Source organism: Camarhynchus parvulus, chromosome 4 (genome assembly GCF_901933205.1).
Source record: "Camarhynchus parvulus chromosome 4, STF_HiC, whole genome shotgun sequence".
Taxonomy (NCBI): Eukaryota; Metazoa; Chordata; class Aves; order Passeriformes; family Thraupidae; genus Camarhynchus; species Camarhynchus parvulus.
The window spans coordinates 26773793-26795437 of record NC_044574.1 but is presented as its reverse complement, the minus strand read 5'-3'; the positions used below and the strand labels follow the sequence as shown (position 1 = coordinate 26795437).

Here is a 21645-nt window from a genome sequence, read left to right as displayed (position 1 = left end):
AGGCAAACCTGGCAGAGAGGAGAGGTGACAGTGGGTAGCAGGAAGAAGAATCTCAGAGGCACAAAACTAACATTTTGGAGGGAAAATAATTTAACCCAACCTGCTGTTCACCTTCCCTTCTCTGCTGCAGGCTTGCTAAAGAAGATGTAAATAAATGTAAGTGAAGTATCATCTTAAAAGGCCATTACTGGGGGAGGTAACCTGGAGGCAGCTCTGGGCAGGGAACTGTGGGGGCACAGGAGGGTGCTTGCCGGCTAAGGAGAAGCTATACAGAGAATTTGTTTCATGTGAAGAGGTGCAAGAAACTTGTTTCCTTTACATGAACAAGCAACGTTTTAGATCTGAATTAGAGTAATTACACCAGCAGCAGTTGCCAAAACCACTCCCTTTTCTAGGTAAGTGTCCTGGTTTCAGCTGAGATGTAATTCGTTTTCTTCTCAGTAGCCGCTACAGGGCTGTGTTTTGAATTCTGTACAAGAACAATCTTGATGACACACTGATACTTTGTTGCTTACTAGTGCACACTCCAGTTCAAGGACTTTCCAGTTTCCCATGCTTTGCCAGTGAGCAGGTGGACAAGAAGCTGTGATGGAGTACGTCCAGGACAACTGACCCAAACTGGCCAAGGGGATATTCTACACCACAAAATGTTATGCTCAGTATGTAAACTGGTAAGGGAAAAACAATATGCCTTGTTTAATCATGGGTTCTGCTGTAGGAAAGCATCACAGGTGGAAGAAAACTGTATGAAATCCATTATGACAAGACATGGAAACTGCTGAAGGACAAGGTAAGTCAGTTTGCAGAGGTGAAACCCATCCAGCTGGGTTCAGACATTGCTGAACAAGAAAAATGGCCAATACTTCACCTCTGTACTGATTAATGGATGGGGGCAGATGCCCTGTGGGGGTGGTGGCAGCAATGGAAGCAGCATAACTGGCAGTGCAGAGGTAAAGCCATCTGGGCTAGATGGACAATTTGATTGTGAAGGTACATCATGTAGATAGATGCTCCTGCACCCAAGGGTCACATCTCTGAAGAACAGGAGAATAAGCAACAGGTGAATCAGGTTCTAAGACTGAATTGGCTCAGGTGGATTAGTACTGGCATCATAAGAGTGAATGGTTTGTAGCTCAATGGGTCCATGACACCCTGGGCAATCAAGAGATGCAACATATAGATGGGTTCATGACCAGTGGGTGCACTTGACCAAGGACACTGTCACACAGATTAACTGTGAATGTGTAACATGCACGGCAATTAAGAAAACCAAGTGATTAAAGTCTCTCTGGTAAGGAGGATGATGGCTAAGTATAAATTTGGGGAGGCCTGGCAGATTGACTATATCACACTCCCACAAACCCACCAAGGCAAGCACCATGTCCTTACAATGGTGGAAGAAGCCACTGAATGGCTGGAAATCGATCCTGTGTCCAATGCTACTGCTTGGAATACTGTCCTAGGCCTTGAAAGGCAAGCTTTAAGGAGACAGGATACCACAGAGACACTGGGACTCATTTCTGAAACATTCTAGACACTTGGGCCAGAGAGTGCAGCACTGAGTGGGTATATCACATTCCCTACCATGAACCAGCCTTTAGGAAGACTGAGGAATACAATGGACTGTTAAACACTACACTGAGAGCTGTGGGTGGTGGGACCTTCAAACACTGGGATACACATTTAGCAAAGGCCACCTCCTTAGCCAACACTAGGGCATCTGTCAGTCAGGCTGGCACTGCTCAAACAAGACTGTTATGTACTGTAGAGGGGGATAGAATTCCTGCTGTGCACATTAAAAATATGCTGAGGAAAACAGTCTGGGTTATTTCTGCCTTAGACAAAGGCAAACCTGTCCATGAGATTGCTTCTGCTCAAGGACCTGTGTGTACTTGGTGAGTAACGCAGGAGGATGGAGCACTCCAGTACGTACCCCAAGGGGGATTTGATTCTGGGCAATAATGATCAGTGAATTAAAATGTATGATGTTATTTGCTGTACAATGTGGCACATTATCATTTCTGTGGTGGATTTATGCCCATCACCACATTAGGTGCCTGTATCCATCACTCCAGATTTGAGGGTAAGACCTGACTTCCTTTTGATCATCATGTTAATAAAGAATGAACTTTAATAAAACTGGGTAAGTGCAGCGGTGACAGAATCAGAACTGGCTTTAACAAGCAACAGTCCAAAATGACACACCACAGACTCCTGTGACAGAAGGAGCTCCAGGTCACAAACTAAATGAACTCAACAGATTTTATAGACGTTGTCAACAGACTAAGGGAATGCTTGTTGTGTATGCATCTATCACAAGACAGGATAGTTAATGGTGCACTGGAAAGTGTGGGACCTAGCATGATGTAAATGATGTGGAATAAGGAGTGGATACTGTCCTGGTTTCGGCTGGGATGGAGTTCATTTTCTTCTTAGCAACAGGTACAGAGCAGTGTTCTGGATTCAGTATGAGAGTCTTGTTACTAACACACTGCTATATTGGTTGTTACTGACTCTAAGTCAAGAAATTCCCAGTTTCCCATTTCTGTTAGTGAGCGGGTGCACAAGAAGCCAGAGGAAAGATGTCCAGGACATCTGACCTGAACTAGCCAAAGGGATATTCCACAGCACAGAGTGCCATGCTCAGTATGCAAACACCAGCAGCTGGCTGGGAGCTGCTGGTCAGTGCTCAGGGATAGGCTAGGCATCAGTCATCAAGGGGTGAGAAATTGGACCATGCATCAGTTGTTTCTTCTGGGGTTTATTCCTCTCTCCCTCTCTGCTTTTTGTATCATTACAGTATTTTATTTCAATTATTAAACTGTTCTTAACCCAGAAACTTTACTGGAGATGGGGGAAGGTGAATTAGAGGCCGTGTGGTATTTAATTGCCTGCTGGGGTTAAACCATGAAAGTAAAACAAAGAAACCTTGATAGGAGTTTTATGGAATTTGACTAACAGCAAGTACTTCAGAACGTACTTTTTTGCCACTCTGATATTGATGACATTATTAATATGAAGAGAATTCTATGAGAAATTAATTGCTCTTTAACAGTTGAGTAGGGTGGTCCAGATGTACTGTAGGACATATTACACTGAACCTTTGTTCTATGAAAGAAGGGATTTAGTTATTCAGCACTTTTCTTAAAAAAAAAATTAGATGAAAGATGGGACTATTTCCTTCCTCTTCATCCCAGTCATCCTGTGTCACCCAATGAGAAAGCTCACACTGTACTAGTTCTAGGAACAAAAGTAACAGCTCTTTTCCCTAGTGCTGACAACCTGATACCATTCACAAGCATTGCCAATTTAAATTAGGACCATAGAAAAGGTACAAGAATTTTAGGCAGTCAAACTGAATTGGCAGGATTCTTGAAAAGGGCCTCTGGTACGCTGACTTTGTATGCAGCTGTAGGAGCTGCTAAACCAGAGTAGTTGATCAGTAGGAACAAAAATGTGGGCCGGCCATATTTCACTCAATTAGGAGTTCGTTAAGATTTTTGTCCTCCATCTAGGTGTTCTAACAGCAAATGCACACAGGTGTTTTTTTAAAATAGAATCATAATTTGAATATTGCCAAGCCAACAGGATAGTTACCAGAAAGGTCACAAGCATCCTTAAAAATAGCACAAATTGACCTATTTTCTAGTAACAAAAGGCCTTGGAGGTATGATTTTATGACACTTCACATGCAGTTATTTTTATCTCTTGGTGTTTCAATATCAACTGAAAATAATCTGAAGTGTTACAGTATGGTGGTGGTGACTTCCCTGCCCTTGCACTGGAACCAGAGGGGAAGGCCAGCAGAGTTCTTTGTGTTTACTTACTAAATGCTGTATATGTAGAAAAGAGTAAGTTACAGAGTAAGCTAGTGTGAACATCAATGGTGAAGGATTATACCTGAATGATTTTGAAACCTCTTCAAAAATTATTCTGAGAACAAAATGTACCTGTGTGCTTGTTCCCAGTATGCTGAGAGATTAGATGAGTACAAAACTCTGCACCAGCTGCCTGTCTCAACAGGAAAAGAATCACCAGGTTCTGGCATAAACCTGCAGTCATTCTACAATGAGATTACTATTACTAGCAACTATTTAGGAAATATCTCAGCTGTCAGGTGTTTTGAGTTACAAAATAAAGGCAAAAAGGAGAAAGTTGGTAGTTTTTTCTTCAATCCAATCTTACCAACTCCACATTACCTCAGTGTTGATTATAAACTCAGTTGTTTTAACAGTGGATTTAGACCTACCCAGGCTCATGCAAACCTTAATGCTACCCTCTGGATAATTTTCTTCCCTTGTTCCCTTGCTTTCTGTAAGTTTGAGATTTTTAAAACTGAATAAAAATTAAACCTAGATGACAAAAATTTATTTCATAATAATTTAGAGTAACAGGGAGGGACAGGCGTCCATTTTTCTGATGGTACAATGCAGTGGTTTTGCGTTTCATTAGTACAGTTCAGCATTTTGTCGCTCCTTTTGTTTCAAGTTTTCATTTTTTCAGTCCAACCCATGATTTAAGTGCTGAAATTGACCAAGGCAAGTCTCTACCTTCTACAAAATATCCATTCTAGATTTGATACACTAACATTTCCCTCACAAGACAAAAAGCCATTCTGTTACAATTCATTCCCTTTCAAAAGCCTATATGTAACACTTCATTAGAATTTTTACAGTTTCTGGGATTTTGGAAAGCTTCTTTCAAGCTGCTGTGAGTCAGGGTGGAACTGCTGTAAACTATCACTTGGGGAAAAGCATCTCTGCTGCCATGTGCAGCAAACCTAACAATTAGAATGCCCTGAAAACAATGGGGCACAAGCACATCTTTAGACAAAACTACACTTTTGTCCTCAGGTAGTCGAGGTGTTTGGCTGTGGCACAGAGGGTACAGTGAGGTAATGGATGATGCTAGAAGGAATTAATTTTCTCAATGCAGTAAAATCAGTTACTTATAGAAATATAATTATAAGGAGACATATTTCCTATTGTTTTGCACATAATTCCAGCTATGAAAGAGTTGAAGTATGAAAGAGTTGCAGAAGATCAAAATTATCTTTGTGATAAAATAATTAATATGATACATCCTGCACTGAATGCCCACCACCACAGAGAACCAGGTCCCTTAGGATATATCCAGATCCCATGGCACAAACTCCCCCATAAAATAGGTCTAAGCAGGCTAATTTGCACACTGCAAGAAGGCTGCAGTTTTATGGTATTCCCTACAGCTTTGTTTACCATGTTCCTTTCTGCTACCACAACAAGGGTCACATCCCTTTGTAGACTTGCAGCTCCAAGGAGAGAACAGGAAATGAACTCCTGAGTGAGGAAACTGTCCCATTCTCCTGTTCTGCAAATGTCTGAGAGGATACTGTCACAGGTACACCATCATAGTGAGGCCCCATCCATTTCCATTATGTTCCCTCCCCACTCCCTAACTCCCCTCTGAAGACATAAAATCCCAGAGAAGCAGGGCCTGCTCAGACCTACATTCTTGAAAAATCCTCTACCTCTGTTCAGACTAATCTTGAACAGCCACCCATTCTTAGTGCAGGTTCTTTCCATATTCCTGTTTACACAAACTGACCTACTCCACACAGAGCTTGGGATCAAAAGCAGAAGGAGAATGGGGTAACCCACCCAGCAGCACTGGGTTCAGCAGAGCAACAGCTGAACAAGGAGCCAGCAGTGTCTGATCTCAAATGCCTCTGTTTCTAGTTAGATCAGCACAGAAACCACACAGCCAATACAAACAATTATTTTTTTTTTTTTTAATCTTAAAGATGGTTTTGCTGAATTTGCACACTTCTTTTCTAACAAGCAGGGGTGACACTACACTTGAATTTTTTCATCTGAATTACAACCTGCCTGCAAACAGTCTTTTGGCGGGGGGTAGGGCAAATTATATCAGATTGAACTTTTGCAGTAACATTACTGTGTTTTTATGTAATATACTTAATCATATAGCTTGTGTTTTAGACATCATTCTAGTAGATTATGATTGTGAACAAAGAGTATTTCAGACTCCTAAACAGCAAATCTACAGACACTGATAACTAAAGACTTGTATTGAATATCCCACCTCTTGCTAATGCTATAGACCAGAAATGTGAGAGGTGTGTAAAATATTTCTGGTTCTGCTATATAAGCTATCAAAGAAGAACAAAAACTAATTTAGCTTTAATGCACACTAGACCTACTCAGTTTAACAATGTCTCCATTTTGTTCTGTGTTTTGTTCTGTTGTTGCCAAATTTATATCAGCTCTAGATGAGCTTTGAACCAACTAATTCTCATTTTAACTTAGATTATGTAAGTCATTTACATCAACACTTTATGGGCAGAACAGATCATTAGACTTATGTTGTCAAAAAAATATTTAACATCTCTTTAGCAGGCTCTTTGATTCTTTTTTCCCTTCAGTTAATGTTTTTAAGAGACTGACAAAGTACAATTCCCACACTAAGAGATACTCTGCTAATAGTGTTTATTGAAGTAATCTAAACCAGAGCAACCAAACCAAACTCTCAATGTTCCTGAACAACATACAAAACACAAACCACTGAATCTTTGCTTTCTCTCTTTTTTATTTTTTTTTAATTCAAGCATTCACACAACCAAATCTACACCTTTCTTCAGTCCAAGTCTAAAAATCTTAAATTTGTGGTAGCTTTCCATTTTCAAAGTAAAATTGGAATTAAACACCACTCTGTAGAATGGCTATAACTGCTCTTTCACTCATCTCGTGGTTCTTCCTCAAGCTATCATATTCTAATAGATTTGTTTATTAATTGTGATTCTATGTTCTATCTAGCTTTTAATTACAATTAATTACATATTGTTTAAGTAGGATTTTCTTTTACCCTGTGATGCCCCCATGATGGCACTGAGGTATGCACACTGCACTCTGAGGCTGTCCTTGTGTTCTAGATTGAGGCTTCCATACCATTCTCTGTATGAATCTAATTTTTCCCTAGAAATCCTAATCTCTGTGGATGCTTTGATTTACAGGTTGGCACTGTAGTGTATTACAGACTATGGGTGTGAGCTGTCAATAATAACTCTACCTCAAGAACTGTATTTTAGGAAATAAAATTCAATCAAGCAGTAAAGTATTACACAGGACTAGCTCAGGTTCTTAACAAATGGCATTGTGAGTAACAAAATTTTCTCAAATCAAGCTTCTGCCTTTCAAAATAGTTCATATTAACAAGACCATTTATATTTTCTAATGTATTTGATGGTACCTAGGGCATGAACTAACACTTCTAGAAAGACAGTGTACAACCACATCTGTGTGTTCTGTATTTCCTTCAGTGCTGACAGGGTAATAAATTGCTTTTTTCCTGTTGGCTTCATGATATAAGTATGGAATTACATTACAAGAGTTTCTGTGTGGGCAATCCAAATTACCTGGTTGAAGCAAACACACCCTGCTACTTGAAGAGATCAAGGAATACCAAAGATTTTTATTTTAGTTACCAGCAGTGGGTTTTTCAAACTATTCAGTGCAGGCCAAATTTTGTTCTATTGATATCAACAGTAAAACTCTTCAGAAAGACTGGAAATAATCCAGTTCTGAATACTTCTGAAAAGCCCTACCCTAAAAATCTTTATTTTAAATTACTTCAAAACATGTAATTTATGGAATCTACCACAAGAAATTCTGCCAGAATGGAGCTGAAAGGCAGCTGGGAATATAAGAAAACAGATGATCCATATGATATTCTTACTTGGAGCTCTGCAGTCTGACAACTGAAAATAATTTACTTGGAAGGAAATACAATTTCTCTCCACCCCCTTTTCAATACATGAAATATTAAGTTCTCATTTATTTTTCCATAAGAAAATTGCAACAGGGTTTTGTACTACTGAATTTTATGTGAGACCTTCTCAAGTAGTCCAACTTGTTCTCAAATCTCAAGACAATAAAAACATATATAAACAATCAAACAATCCAACTGAATAAAAACAAAGACACTTAAATCACAGTCTATAACTACTCTAATGAATCTGATTACAAATTGCAAGGCATTTTTTCTTTCTGTGCTCACACAAACATACAGGACATTAAATAACCTTCTTAAGGTAGACTCACTAATAATACAATTGCTCTGAACAAAACCAAAAACTAGTGTAATGGAAATAATTTACAGTTGAAGTGCAGAAGTCATAATGGAAGGGTAGATCAACTACATGGAAGAATAAAGATTGTAATTCTTAAAGTGAAATGCAAAGTGAATACATGAGAAAATGTGTGAGTCAGGCTAGAAACTTATGACACACGCTGAACAAGATCAAAGGTGAGTTCAGGTTAACAACACGAAAATTAATAAGAAATGGTATAAATAACCCAGCTTTATATAACCCTAGCCAGACCTGGGCACCTGGCAGCACAGCACTGAGCAGTAAAGGTGAGGTAAGCTACTGAGATAAGAAAAAGGCAAGACTGAGGACAGAAGCTCAAATCTTCTTAGACATTAGGTTATGAAAACCTCAGACAGATAACAAAGGCTTGTAGAGATGAGGGGTGGCCTGACTCTGCTGAGGTAAACGAGCAGGATTTAATTGAATTTTGGTGAAACTGACTGAAGTTCTGCTCTACATTTGTGTTAGTTCTCTTACAGGTCCTAGTGACCTCCAGCTAAATGTGCATACCTTATTTTTTGGAAGATTTCAAGCTAGACTCTAGCAGCCTTTTATAATTGATAAATCTAAAGCCAGAGAGAGCTGAGAGAGCAGCTCTTCCATCATGCTACAGTTTACATGGAAAGACATCTTCATTTAATAAGAAAATACAACCATTTTCTTTAAAACCCCACACCATTAAACAATGGTCCCCTATCTATATTTTCTTCCTCATAAATCAGGTCCTGTCCAAGGGTCACATGGGAGCTGTTACTAACTTCATAACAACTGCTGGTTCTGCTTACAGTTCCTGAGGTGCCAGCAGCAAAATAATTGAGTGTTGTGAAGCAGTTTGAGATAAGTGGTACATTCAGGGGGGTATATAATATATTCACTATTTTTCTTCATCATTTAATTTCATACCTAAAATCTATATCCAATTATGGAGAGAGTTCTCATCTGATAACTGAATCTGCATTTAGCTGTCTTAATTCTAGTCAAAAAGGAAGACCATCAACCCCTCTCTAACAGCATAAATACACACACTCAAATTCTCAAGGTTTTATGGTGAATTCTTGGCATGCTTTCTTTTCCCTAGCAATTTCCAAAGAAAATGAGCAAGAAGTTCAAGAGAAGAGTTTATAAAATTGTGGACTACACAGTATTTAGTGCATGAGCTAACTTAATTACAGAAGTATGCAGAAAAAAAAGTCATGGTATGTCAGGGCATACCAGCAACTCTAAAAAGCTTGTGCCGTACTTGACCTGAAATCAGTACCTTCAGTCTGGGTGTGTGGAAGAGAACACATTATTTCTGGAAAAAACTTGCATCCTTCTCTATGCTGTACTTGGCTTTTATTTCTTCTAGTCAGTTTACTAGTAAAGCATGTTATGTGTATGTTATGTTTACACTTCAGAGGAACAAAATCCTGAGGTGATGAGCCTAATGGGATCCATTACTAAAATCCTGAGAACATTACAGTTGGCAATCTTTTTGAGTAGCTTGCTAAGATTTTTTTTCTGCAGAGCTATCGATTTTCTTTCATTTTCCTGAACTGGGAGCCTTCACTTAGAAGTAGAATGTCTGAAAAGCATGCTGAATCATAGGCCACACACCAGTTCTGCTTTAGTGCACAATATACCACTGAGAAAGAAATAAAATTACTTCACTTGCTACCATGTTAAATAAATTAGAGCTATGCATGACCTATTGTCTCCAAACCCAGGCAGTATGAAAAGCAGGAACTCCCAGCATTTTTCCCTTCCCTGGTTTTATGCATACTGCTGTTTCTAGACCTCTGCCTATTTCCAGTTACTCCTGCTCGTACATTTAATAAAGTATATTTGTTGAAATATGTGGCCTATGATTCAGTGTGCTTTTATTTATTTATCAGAATGTGTGGTCAATTAAATAACTTTGTGTCTTACAATAAACACACACAGTACAATCTGAAGATGACAAGTCGTTGACAGCTTCTATACTTTTTTAACTGAAAAAGCACTTTTTTAACTGAAAAGTGAGTATTCTGAGCTTTACAGTGTTCATTATTTATGCATTGAGAATTTTATTATCAAAGCATAGAAGGAAACCTCTGGGCTTTACATCAAAGTCCACTGAACAGAAAAAGTCCCCTCTGCAGCAACAAATGTCAGGCCACCTTGGCCTGACATTTACCTAGGTAAGCAAAAGTATTGATGTGTGGAAAAATCCAATGAGATTTGCATCTGAAACCTGAAGTAGAATGTTTTAAGAAAATGTGGTTTATATAGATCTGAGGTCTAACAAGCATTAACAGGATTTTTACATATTGTAAACCCTAGTGTGGTAAGTTACTCTGCCTGCACTGCTCCAAACCAGAATGCACAGGATGCACATACATTGTTTCTTTGATTCAAGTGCATTCAGCCAACATTCTCACCCTCTTTGCATGAACTGAAGGATCTTGGATACAACTGTAGCATTATGAGAAAGCATGAAGTAATGAAGATGCAGTCAACTAACCATCAACTCAGAAAAATAGCTAGGACAGCAAGTAGCCATTGTTACTTCAGTATTATCTCCAAGCTTCCCACTGAGTGTCAGTGAGGCTGATTTGTTAGTGTAAGGCCACAAAGAGTCATAATGTTTATTCTAGGATGAATGAATACCTGCATCCAAACTTCAGATTATTAAAAACAATGCACTACAAACCCCTGAGATCACAAATCTCTGTTACTAAGCAGAAGTCACACAAGCTCTGATATTGACAAGCTCCTGAGAACTAAAATTGTTGCAGAGTACCAGACTTTCAAGGTGGTCTCCCAAGAAAACAAAACAAAAAAAAACAACTACAAAATCAACCAAAAAAAAAAAAGCATTTTTATGCCTTGCCAGATCCTTGCACAGAATATAACACAATGTTGCTTCCTGTAGCCCTGTGTATAGAAAACTGTCCAAGGCAAAGCACATTATTCCATAATTATATTCTTCAGGGTTTGGTGGTTTTTTTCATTCCTTTGATCATTATGTCTCATCAATTGTAACTACTTACTGAAAGGAAGTGAAATAGGAAATATCATGCTTTTCAATTGTCTGTGAGAACAGGAATAAGCACATAGGTATGTAAATATTTCCCCTTTTGTTTGACAGTCCCCAGTCTTGATGAACAGATTAACCCTCTTGCAGATTTAGTCAAAGAAAACCCAAAGCAGCATTCCTACATTTGCTATCAATAGCCAGAATAAAAAGAAGTGTACAGATTAAAAACTATATTATATCTTTCCCTCTTCTTTATTTTCCCCAAATCTCTCATATACTCCCTGTTGTACAAAGCATACATATAAAAATGTATAAAAAGACCAAGTATGGTTTCATGTCATTTAGCCTATAACAAGATTGTAAGCCAACTTGGTAGCCCTGGCCTATTCTCAGGCAAACCTGGCTATGTTTCTCCCCATTAGTCTTCACTTTTCCAATGAGTAACAAAAGGGAGAATTGTAAATGTTATCACATTTAGAGCATAGCATTCATCAAACCAACCAGGTTTCCTGATGAACTGCACAGCCCCAAGCACACAGTCCCCCAAGGTGGTGGTCAGGGTGAATGAGCTCATTTACACCAATGAAGTTACTGGATTTAGACCCTAGATTAATACTAATCCTTTTGTTTTGCTCCACTACCTTAATGTGATATAACATAAATGTATTAAGGTGAGTGATGCCTGAACTGACATATTTATATTCCCAAAAGTCTGTAGATGGAATAGGAGCAAGCCACAGTTAATTGAGGAGAGATTTCTTATAAATATGCATGAGAAGTCACAGAACAAAGTACTCTCAAGTGACTTATCATTCCAATGAGTGTTTCTTCAAAATGAGCTTCCAGCATAGAGCAATGGCCCCAACTTTGTGATTTCAAATAGCTAAATGCAGAAAGATATAAGGCTTATAAATATGTGAATAATTTGATACTTTACTTGCAAATATAATCTCTGCTTTGATTTTGCATTAACCAGATCTGTTTTTAAAGAATAATGCTTTAAGTTTGCCTAGTTATTTGAAGAACAAGATTGTTGAAACTTTAAGTGCTCACCATGGAGTCTCAAGTAGACTTTATTTCATTCTTGATCTCTCTCTAGATGTACTAAACCCACTAAACCTATTCCATTTATGCTGTGTGAAATCAGAACAGTAGATCTTGTCTAGAATGGACTCTCTTTTCATTAGCCTTTCTAACCAGATTCTTCATAAAACAGCAAAGACTGGACCTTGCATGCAGCTATGTCACTTAGTGGCATGTAGGTATTTCATCAAAAGCAGCAGCAAATTGACTTCATTAACAGAGTGACTCTATCAGGAAGATTTTATACCATAGTGCCAATATACTGTGCAAGCCACTGATGTGAAAAATTTATTTTCTATATCAGACATACTGACACAAAACAAAATGTTAGTTGTCAGTAATAGAAAGAGGTAGATCCTAGAACATTTGTAATCTTATAATTAAACTTCTTGAAACTTTTAAGAAAGGGGGGGAAAAGTGGAAAGTAGACGGCAATGAAACCACTAAAAAAAAATAATTCAGAACTAACCCTGGCTGCAGACCCCAACAGATCTTGATTCTGACAAGAACCTCGTGTACAGAGCAGTATATGGAATTTAATGCCATTTATTGCATGATAAATTAATCTGAAAAGGAAAACTCCAACCCTAATTCTAAGATAGCTTGATTCCTTCAGAAATTCTGGAAGTGTAGACAGCTCACTGAAAACATCATGCCAAACTATCAAATGTAAACAAGCTTACTGGTTAAGGAAAACAGGAGTAAATATTCAGAAATCAGTCTGTACTGAATATCATCAATTAACATTGAACCTGAGAAAGGCAAATTAGAAGTCTTGCACAGGGCAGACATAAAACCACAACCACAGAAAACAAGACTAAATAGACTAAAAACAAATCCTTAAGCTTGGATACAGAAGACAAAGGCCTATACAACTGACAAGACTTATAAGAAATGATACATTGTTTCTTGCAAGAGGAAATCGACACTTGTCAAGTTTAATATTGTGAAGAGAAAGTACTTCTGCATACCCTCCAAATTTAGTTGTCTCTCATTAAAACAAGCAGACTTAGGTGAGCCTAGAAGGCCACAAACAGATCATTACTCAACCCTTTTACTGTATCTTTAAGCAAAGGTAAAAAGGAACACTTCCTGTCTAGATGGGGGTTCAATATGACCACATGTGTAAATACATACTATTTGCCCCTAAATCCGCACCAACTCAGTCTCCTAAGAAGGCAGTGGTGAGCACTTGACAGCCACTTCTACTTAATATCCTTGCTTGTGCATTCTAGGAAAGCACTGGCAGTAACAATGCACAAAATTACTTTAAGACCTACCTTCAAGAAAAATGTTTTCAGTATTAAGACATAAGCTACTGAAAAGCACATACAAGCTTTTAATTGCTCAACAATAATGACCTTGTTTTTTTAAGGACCTTCTCCCTGATAGTGCTTTACATGGAATATCGCAACATTTTCCTTGTTAATTTAAAATAGGCAAGGAATGGGATTCTTGGTAACTTGTTCTTTTCAGTTTGAGATAATTCTTTTGTAGAGAACATGCAAACACATACAGTGCGATGAAATAACTTGGGAGTTAGCTGATTGATCTCAGCTTTTGCATTACAAAATACTTCAAAATACTCAGATACCAAGAATAAAAGATTAAGAGGTCCTTTTCAATGGATTTGTAAATTTAAGATTAAGTTAATCAAGTCTGAACACAGCAAGATGTAAACACAAAAGTGTTTACATCCATGAAACAAAGTGGTCATGCAGAAAATACTTTAAGAAAAAACCTTCAAAACACTAACTTTTGGTAGCATATTCTTATTTTAATTAATACTCATAATTTATTTCAATTAATCCACAAACATAGTCAAATTACAGATTTTGTTAGGAAATCTGTTTCAACAAATGGTGAGATGCCTGTTTCAACATGATCATTGAAGACATTTCATTTAAGCCATTGCTTGTCTCAATTCTACTTCCAAGATACTTAGAGGTGACAACTGGAATCATCTTGTATGAAGTCAGAAATCATCCACTCAGGAAATCATAAACTGATGTTTAATGTCAGTTCCTGGCACATGTTGTCTTCATCCCTGTAAAAGAAGTTCTATTTAAATTGCAGTCAGCATTATGCACACACAAAACTGGTAACTGCTCTAAACACGAACCTTCTACATGACATCAACCTTAGGCCAGAGCCATTTCTCAAAAGAAATTACTTGGTTTGTACAGGATGGGATTTGCTTTTCCCATACCATTAGAATGGAATCCAGAGGACCAGCTATATTAGAATGAGCAGACCCAGTAACTATCATTGGCTTTCCTGTTATTTTTTTGCTATTTGTTTTTTGCTAAATCTATATAAAGTTCTAACAGCTACCACACAGGTTTTTCACTAGTCCAAGCTATTTTGCTTTGTTTTCCAGCAGGGAGTAAATGAAACTCCTTCAGGAATGGAAGACAATGCAGCCACTATTATCTGATAATCCTTTTCACAATTACATACCTGGAGACCAAACAATTTACAAGAAACTCTTCACTCAAGACCTTAATCACACAGGTTCACAAAGCACAAAGATTTGATAACCTGTGATATTAAGATTCAGATATCATAACAAGAAGACAGTTCAAAATCTTCCTACAAACTATTAATAAAGTTGATTAGCAGCTTCCTGAAGTTCAGCAGTAATACAAATGTGTTCCTCCTAAGCATGATCCAAAGAAGAGTTTCAGCCTCACCTCTGGGTTTGCAAGAGAACTTTTATACCCCTCAGTGTTGGCCACTTAAGACACTGCCAGACTTAAGAGGGCAAAGCATAAAAGGGGAGTAGATTTTAGTACATTATAGTGTTTTCTTATCAACTAAGATGATCTGAACTTACTATTTGTTTAAGAGATACTATAATTTGCTTGAAATACCATTGGCAATTGTCATTAGATGAGAGCACACTTACCTTCCAGTAGAAGGCATTATTTATTCCTAAGAAGTCCTGAGCATTGCTTCACATTTAGGTGTGATTACCCATGTCTAAAACATTTCAAGCATGAGGTTGCTATGTGAGGCCTCTAAAGAACACACAAAAAATTGTAACATTATTAATACTGTTTAACCAAAGTTAAAACTCTAAACTAAAGTTTATTCTACAGAGTTGCTATTATATTGTTAAACATTTAAAAATTAATTTTCCATGGAGTTGCAAAAGTTATTTACAAGTTCATGTTTAAATCAAAACCTAGAGCAAATGTCAATTACTGGCTCAATAGGTTGATAAGGCATGTTCATTAGCCCAGTTAAACTACATAAAACATAACATATAAACTACATAGAACATAACTTTTTAAAAATATACTTTTAATCATAAACAATGGAAAGTTTATGATGCCTAAATTCCTTTCAGTGCTGACACTACCGAGGTAAACTATAAACCTGTAGATTTGACTGAATCTTTGCCAGATAATTCATTGCTACCTTGTGTCTACTCAGATATATACATACACCTTGTTACAGCTTATAAAGCACTCAACCAAGAGACATCAAATGATACTGTTACAGGTGGACTAGTATACTTCTGGGAAGGCCCAAAACGGAGGGGGGTTTCTTTGTTTGAACAATTATTAAGCCCATTTAAACCTAAGTGCCTACAGTCTAAACATCACAGGTTGTAACTGCAATTTTCTTGTTGCGGCCTATTAAAAAAACTAAATAAACGCCGTGATCCAGATTTAAGGTCTGCGCAGCTCAATAGCTGCGATTTAAAATACAGACGGGTGCAAACGTAGGCAGTTATTTCAGCTCAGAGACGCAGGGCAGCAACCCATGTATCTTTATTTGTCTTTAAAAACTCTCAGGATTCAAAGCCCTCCACTTCGGAAGCCCGAAGCCTTATCTTACCAGCCCCATGCTGTAGGAGGAGCGCTGAGCTCGGTGTGCCCGTCACCCATAGGCGTCCCAAGGCGTGAGCGCAGGCCGCCAGCGCTGGCCCTGCCCGGGCCTGCCGCGCCGGGCCTCCTGCACATCGGGGCCATTGAAGGGCCCGCCGCTTCCTCGGGACACACTGCGGAGGGAGAAAGGCATCAGCCGGGCAGCAAGGGACCGCGAGGGGGGAATGGAGGGACACGGGCTATTTGTGCCTCACGACAGGATGCAGGGCGGAGGGAAGGGCTCCGCACTGGGTTTTAGTGAGGGAAAGATGCTCTATCCCCCTGTGTTGACTCCCCGGAGCACCGCCAAGCTCCGAGAGGGCAAGATGTGAAGGGAAAGCCACATCGGTTCCACCCCCCAGGCCCAGAGCCCGTCCCTGCGGAGGGCGGGCGGTTTCCCCTGTGAGCAACCGCATTCACCTTACCGCGCCCACAGCCGGCGGACAGAAGGACAGAGCAGGGCCTTGCCGGCCATTAAATACCGCCGCGCGCTCCCGCGAGACCCACGCGGCTCTGGCCGCCGCTGCCTATTGGCGAGGACAGCGCGCGTGACGTCGCGTGGGGCGGGGCCGCGCGGCCGAGCCGCTGAGGCGGAGGGCCGGGGAGCTGCTGGTGGGCCGCGCTGTGGCCGCGTCTGAGGGGCCGGCTCCGCTGCTCAACTGAGCTTCCTGCGGCGGTCCCCATGGGTCGGATCAAGGCTTTCGTGGCAGCATGCTCGTTCATTTCTCCCCGGCCCAGTTCTGGGTGCCCGGAGATGTTTAACACCGGGAAACAAATGTGCCTTCGGTGCGAAGTGGCAGCTGTGTAGCGGGTTTGAGGCACTAAATACCGCTGATCTCTGTCTAAGCCCTGCTTAGGAGGCTTAGGAGCTGTCTGAGGATGGTGAGGTAAAGCCCCGAGCCTCGCTAATGCCCTGGCAATGCCATGCAGCTGTGCCGGGCTGTGCGCCAGGCGTGACGCGGTGGCAGCAGGCCTGTCCTGCGAGCCAGCCCTCAGCTCGGTGCAGAGCTCTGCTGCTCTTCTGCCCCAGATAAAATGGGCCGCCCGTCTGGGGATGCTGCTAAGAGGTTTTGGAGTGAGTACGAGCAGATTAGCATAAACAGGGAATTAGTAGATTGTAGGACAGAGACTTTGTATGTTGCCCAGCAAAGCTAGTAGGCAGGAATGACAATATATCATAGAATGTATTGAGGTGGAAGGGACCCATCAGGATCTTCGAGTCCAACCCTTGGCCCTGCACAGGATGCCCCAAGAATCATACCCTGTGCCTGAAAGCATTGTCCAAACTGAATTGAATGGAAGTCCCTGTTTCTCAAATAGATGTGTATGTTGCTGATAATTCATACCTTCCTGTCTCAGTGAGAAGCAATATGTCCTGGCTCACGCTGAGTTCCACGTGTGAAGTGTGTAGAAAGAAAATAACAAATTGGCCCACTATCCCTAATCTGAACTCTGCGCTTAAATCACTCTCGACCGAGCAAACCAATCTGATGCAGCCTGAAACAAATAGTCACATAGTTGCAATCAAGGGATGATTCTAGAAATTGTTTCCTACCACTTCTAGTTACCTCTTCTAAGTCTTGACGCTCAAAACATTGTTGCAGATTAACCCTGTTTATTGTCTGTACATCAAGATTCAAAACCTGTCTTAGGACTCTGGGTAAATCAGCCTCTGGAGATAAATTTGTGAGACATGTAGTTTTAAGTTATTTCAAGTGAGCTCCTTTTGCAATGACTGTTTTCTACAGACACCTACGTCAGATCAGTCTTTTTCCATAGTGTAGTCATAAAGATGAAGTGGCATTCAACCTTTAAATTTTTAGCACTTATGCTAGTGGGATTTATGTCAAGTTTGGTTTCTTCTTTTCCAGTACAGAATGTAAACTGGCACTTCTGTTACACAGAAAGCCAGCAATCCACAGCAAACCAGTGATTAGTATCCATCCTAGTTGAGCATTTTAATCATTCACATAATCCTACACTTTTTTCTTACCCCTCACAAGTTTTCTTCTGTTTTCCCCATACAAAGTTTGTGTTGTTTGCCTTCTCTCTGGCTCCATGAAACTTTTGTGTCTGATAGTGGCATAACTTCAAGAGAAGAAATGCAGAGTCTGCCTGACCTGCCTGTCCTTTTCCAAACCTTCTCTATAGAATAAAATAACTGTCCTTCAATAAATTAGAATCAGACGTGGATTTGAGCCTCTTTACTTGCAGGTTAGTTCTCCCATTTCCTGCTAAAGTGCTGTAACCACTAAGTTGCTACCTACAAGGCTGCAGGCAGATCTGCTGTTTCCATGTGTGTGGCATGTAACTTTTATCTGAATGAACGTCTCAGCTGGGCACTGAGTCTGCCCACAACCTGGGTACTTTGGGGACTTGAGGGACTCAAGACCACAATATTGGTGGATCTGGATACAGGTTAATTTTAACTAACTGGGAGAAATACAGGCCTGGTCATGAGTAGATTTTGAAATTTATTAAGTGGCAGCATGGTGTCTTATTTTGTAGATTAGTGTTGAGGAATTGGGTGAGCTGAACTAACTTGTTCAAATCTTGAAGAGTGGTGCTCCAATTAGCCAAGTCTTTCTTCGTCACATGCAAGAATTAAGTCTCAAAGTCACTGCTCTGATGCTTCTCACAGAGGAGAGACTCTTGTTTAACAACATTAGGAGTTTACCACAATGTGCAATTGTCATAAACGTTTCACTTCAATTTTACTTTCTCCACAGTGATATGAAGGAAAATCAATCAAGTAAAACCTCATTGTGAACGTGAGTCTTTGCAGGTGGATTACCTGCCAAGTAGTATTAGTATTCAGTAGCATTAAATAATTGTCAGGTTTGGAATCTTAGAATGTAATAGCCTTTTATACATGTGTGTGTGTGTTTGTGTGTGTGTGTGGTTAAATTTGGTGAAAACTTTGAGATGTAATGTAATAAAAGTGTAATTTAATTAATTTATGCACAATTTTATAAAATGTAAAGGCTATTTTAAATTCATGCTGAAAATAGACTAAATGCCACTTACAGTTTATCTGTCCTTTGGGGGTTTTTTGTCCTCAGAATGTTTGTGAGTTAAAATTGAAGCCTGTAAAATAGAATAAAAATAATAAACAAAATCTTTGGAGAAGAGGAAGGAAAGCCACAATCATTATTTCATTTTCAGAGGCAGAAACATCAATATACTTCTGTAAAAACTTCAGTTTTCTGTTATTTTTATCCAGTGAGTCTCTTTTTGTTTGATAAATTACTTCCATATTTAAAATTTTTGGTTATCTCTTTCCAGCTAATACGCATGATTAGAATTTAAATAGTGTTTTTCCACCTGAAAGCACATTTTGTATAGGTAAGAAAATGCCAGTAAAGTTTGCTAGTGAGCTCCCTTGCTGAATGATATACGTGATGAAGAGGCCATTCTTCAAGTGTCTTCCTTCTGGGAAGGTGAGAATATTTTTACTTGGGTATAGTGTGGGGAAGGGTAGTATTATTTAAACTGATGAAGCAATACACTGAAGTTCTATTATTGTCACTGTTCCAAGCTCTTAACACAGTGTATTTGAAACTCAAGCAGAAGGAAAAGGGCAGGAGTAAGGTATGATGAGCTAACCACAGCTCCAGGCCATGATTGACTTGGACTGGCTGCAGAGGCTTTAACAGCCTCTTCATAGAATAAAATGTAATGGCTTTCACTAGAGAAGTCTTAGACCCCTTGTAGCTACTCAGCCAGCTTTTGGTACCTCAACATCAATGTACTTGCATCTATCTTACTCTGCTGTCTTTGGGCTTTCAGATGTGGTGTCTGGCCAAAAAAAGATGATGTCAGATGCTGTTGCAGTGTGGCAGGGTGGTAGAAATGCTGCAACATTCTTTGACACGTCTCCTTCAGAAGCTGCTCAGAGTGAGGCCTCAAGAGCAGCCATTTCAAGCCCATACACACACACACCACAGACAGCTCAGCAGAGGAAAGACAGGAAGGGTCTGTGCATGATTTTTCCAGCAAGGGTTTATTGCATCCACCCCACCAAAGGGAGCAGAGACAGAAGACCGAACCATGTGGCCTGCACAGCTTCAGTGCGGGGTCAGTGACCAGCGACCTGAGGGCACAGGGGCGGGCAAAGGGCAGCAGCCTGTAGGGGGCATGAGGGAGGAGTAATTGGGGTGGGCAGTGTCAGCTGGCCAATGGGGAAGGCAATCTAATGTAGATTGGCCGTAGTGCTGCAGAGCATCATGGCTTAAGTCCTCTCTGTCAGCTGAGGTGGGGAAAACTATGATATATTCTTCCAAGCAAGGCCCTGGGGATGTCCCTGAGGGGGAGGAGTCAGGATTCCACAAGATGCTGTAAATGTGTTTTGCTTTCTTCTGTAAAGTAATAATCTCTGAGAAAAATGAAGAGATGGTATTCTCTACTTGCCAACTAGTAAAATGCTTAAATAGCAAAAGGTAGGCAAGATTCAGTTTTATTTCCATGCTTTATCTTTAGAATCCTGACAAGTCATACTGTCCCCAAAATGTGACGTTTTACAATATTTTGAATCAAGAGAAATAATTTCTCAGATAATTTGAAAATGTTGGGTAGGGGTTGCTTTGAAGATGACAGTCTTAAAGAAAAATAGTAATTACAAAGTTGGGTTGATATTTTGGTTTTAGACTCTCCACATTTTCTATGGATTTCCATGAATTGTTCATGGACTGCAACTCACTCTTGCCATGAGAATTTCAGGTGCAGATGGAGTGGTTTCCATGGACCTGCTATGAGCCATGTGCCACAGATTCAATCCATAGGCTGCAAGCTGGTATTTGGCATTGTACTAAAGCCACCAGTCTGTTCTGGAATGAGGCCAGGCTTCATGGAAAATCATGATTTCTCATTCTTGTGTCTACATACTTGCCATTTTGTTAAAGATATTGTGCTATTTTTTGGTAGAACATAATATTAGATACAAAACATATTTTAAAAATTTGTAAAATTCTAAGCTTACATTGTCAGCACTGCAATATTTTGGATATCTGAATTCTCCTATAATTCTTATATATTTTCCATGCTTTCAGGAAGCCTTAGTATTGTTTTAACTCCCTTTTCCATTAAAATGACCTTTTAATTGGTTGGAAATATATCCTAAATTTGATCTGTTCCAAACATTTTTTCAGCAAAACTGACTGATGATTACACTCTTCTGGACCCAAGTTTATTACAAGAAAAACATAAATGAACCCTTTGTGGAATTTTACAAGATTTCTGGAGAGGAAATGCAATATCCTCTTTGTAGCACAGAATGAACAGATATTCTAGCCTCAGATTTGCTACCAACTTTCCTGTGTTAACTTTGGACAAGTCACTAAATTTCTGCTGGCAATTTTCTTGCTTTGCAAAAGAAGCTAATATTAACTTGCCACCAAATAATTTGACAACTCTGAGTGGATGCTTGCAAAATACTCTGAAAAGTCTGATGGAAAATGTTATGGAAATCCATGCCTCTGCTAGCCAAGGAGTATATTTACAATAGGTCCATATTTTATGTAGTGAAATAGAAATGTTCAAGTGTA

At 39.5% G+C, this 21645-nt stretch overlaps 1 long non-coding RNA gene and 1 other non-coding gene across 3 annotated transcripts; both read right to left on the bottom strand.

The window, feature by feature from the left end:
- Nucleotides 1–13983: 13983 nt before the first annotated feature.
- Nucleotides 13984–16601, bottom strand: LOC115903200. 2 transcript variants are annotated; one of them, XR_004060683.1, is made up of 4 exons: nt 16528–16601; nt 16074–16236; nt 15136–15247; nt 13984–14274 (listed from the first exon to the last, which is right to left on the bottom strand). It is a non-coding gene; the product is annotated as an uncharacterized LOC115903200 (long non-coding RNA). The 2 variants fall into 2 exon arrangements; XR_004060684.1 differs by having other exon boundaries at nt 16523–16588.
- On the bottom strand, nt 14876–14994 carry LOC115903801. The gene has a single exon (XR_004060731.1). It is a non-coding gene; the product is annotated as a small nucleolar RNA SNORA26 (small nucleolar RNA).
- Nucleotides 16602–21645: the final 5044 nt, after the last annotated feature.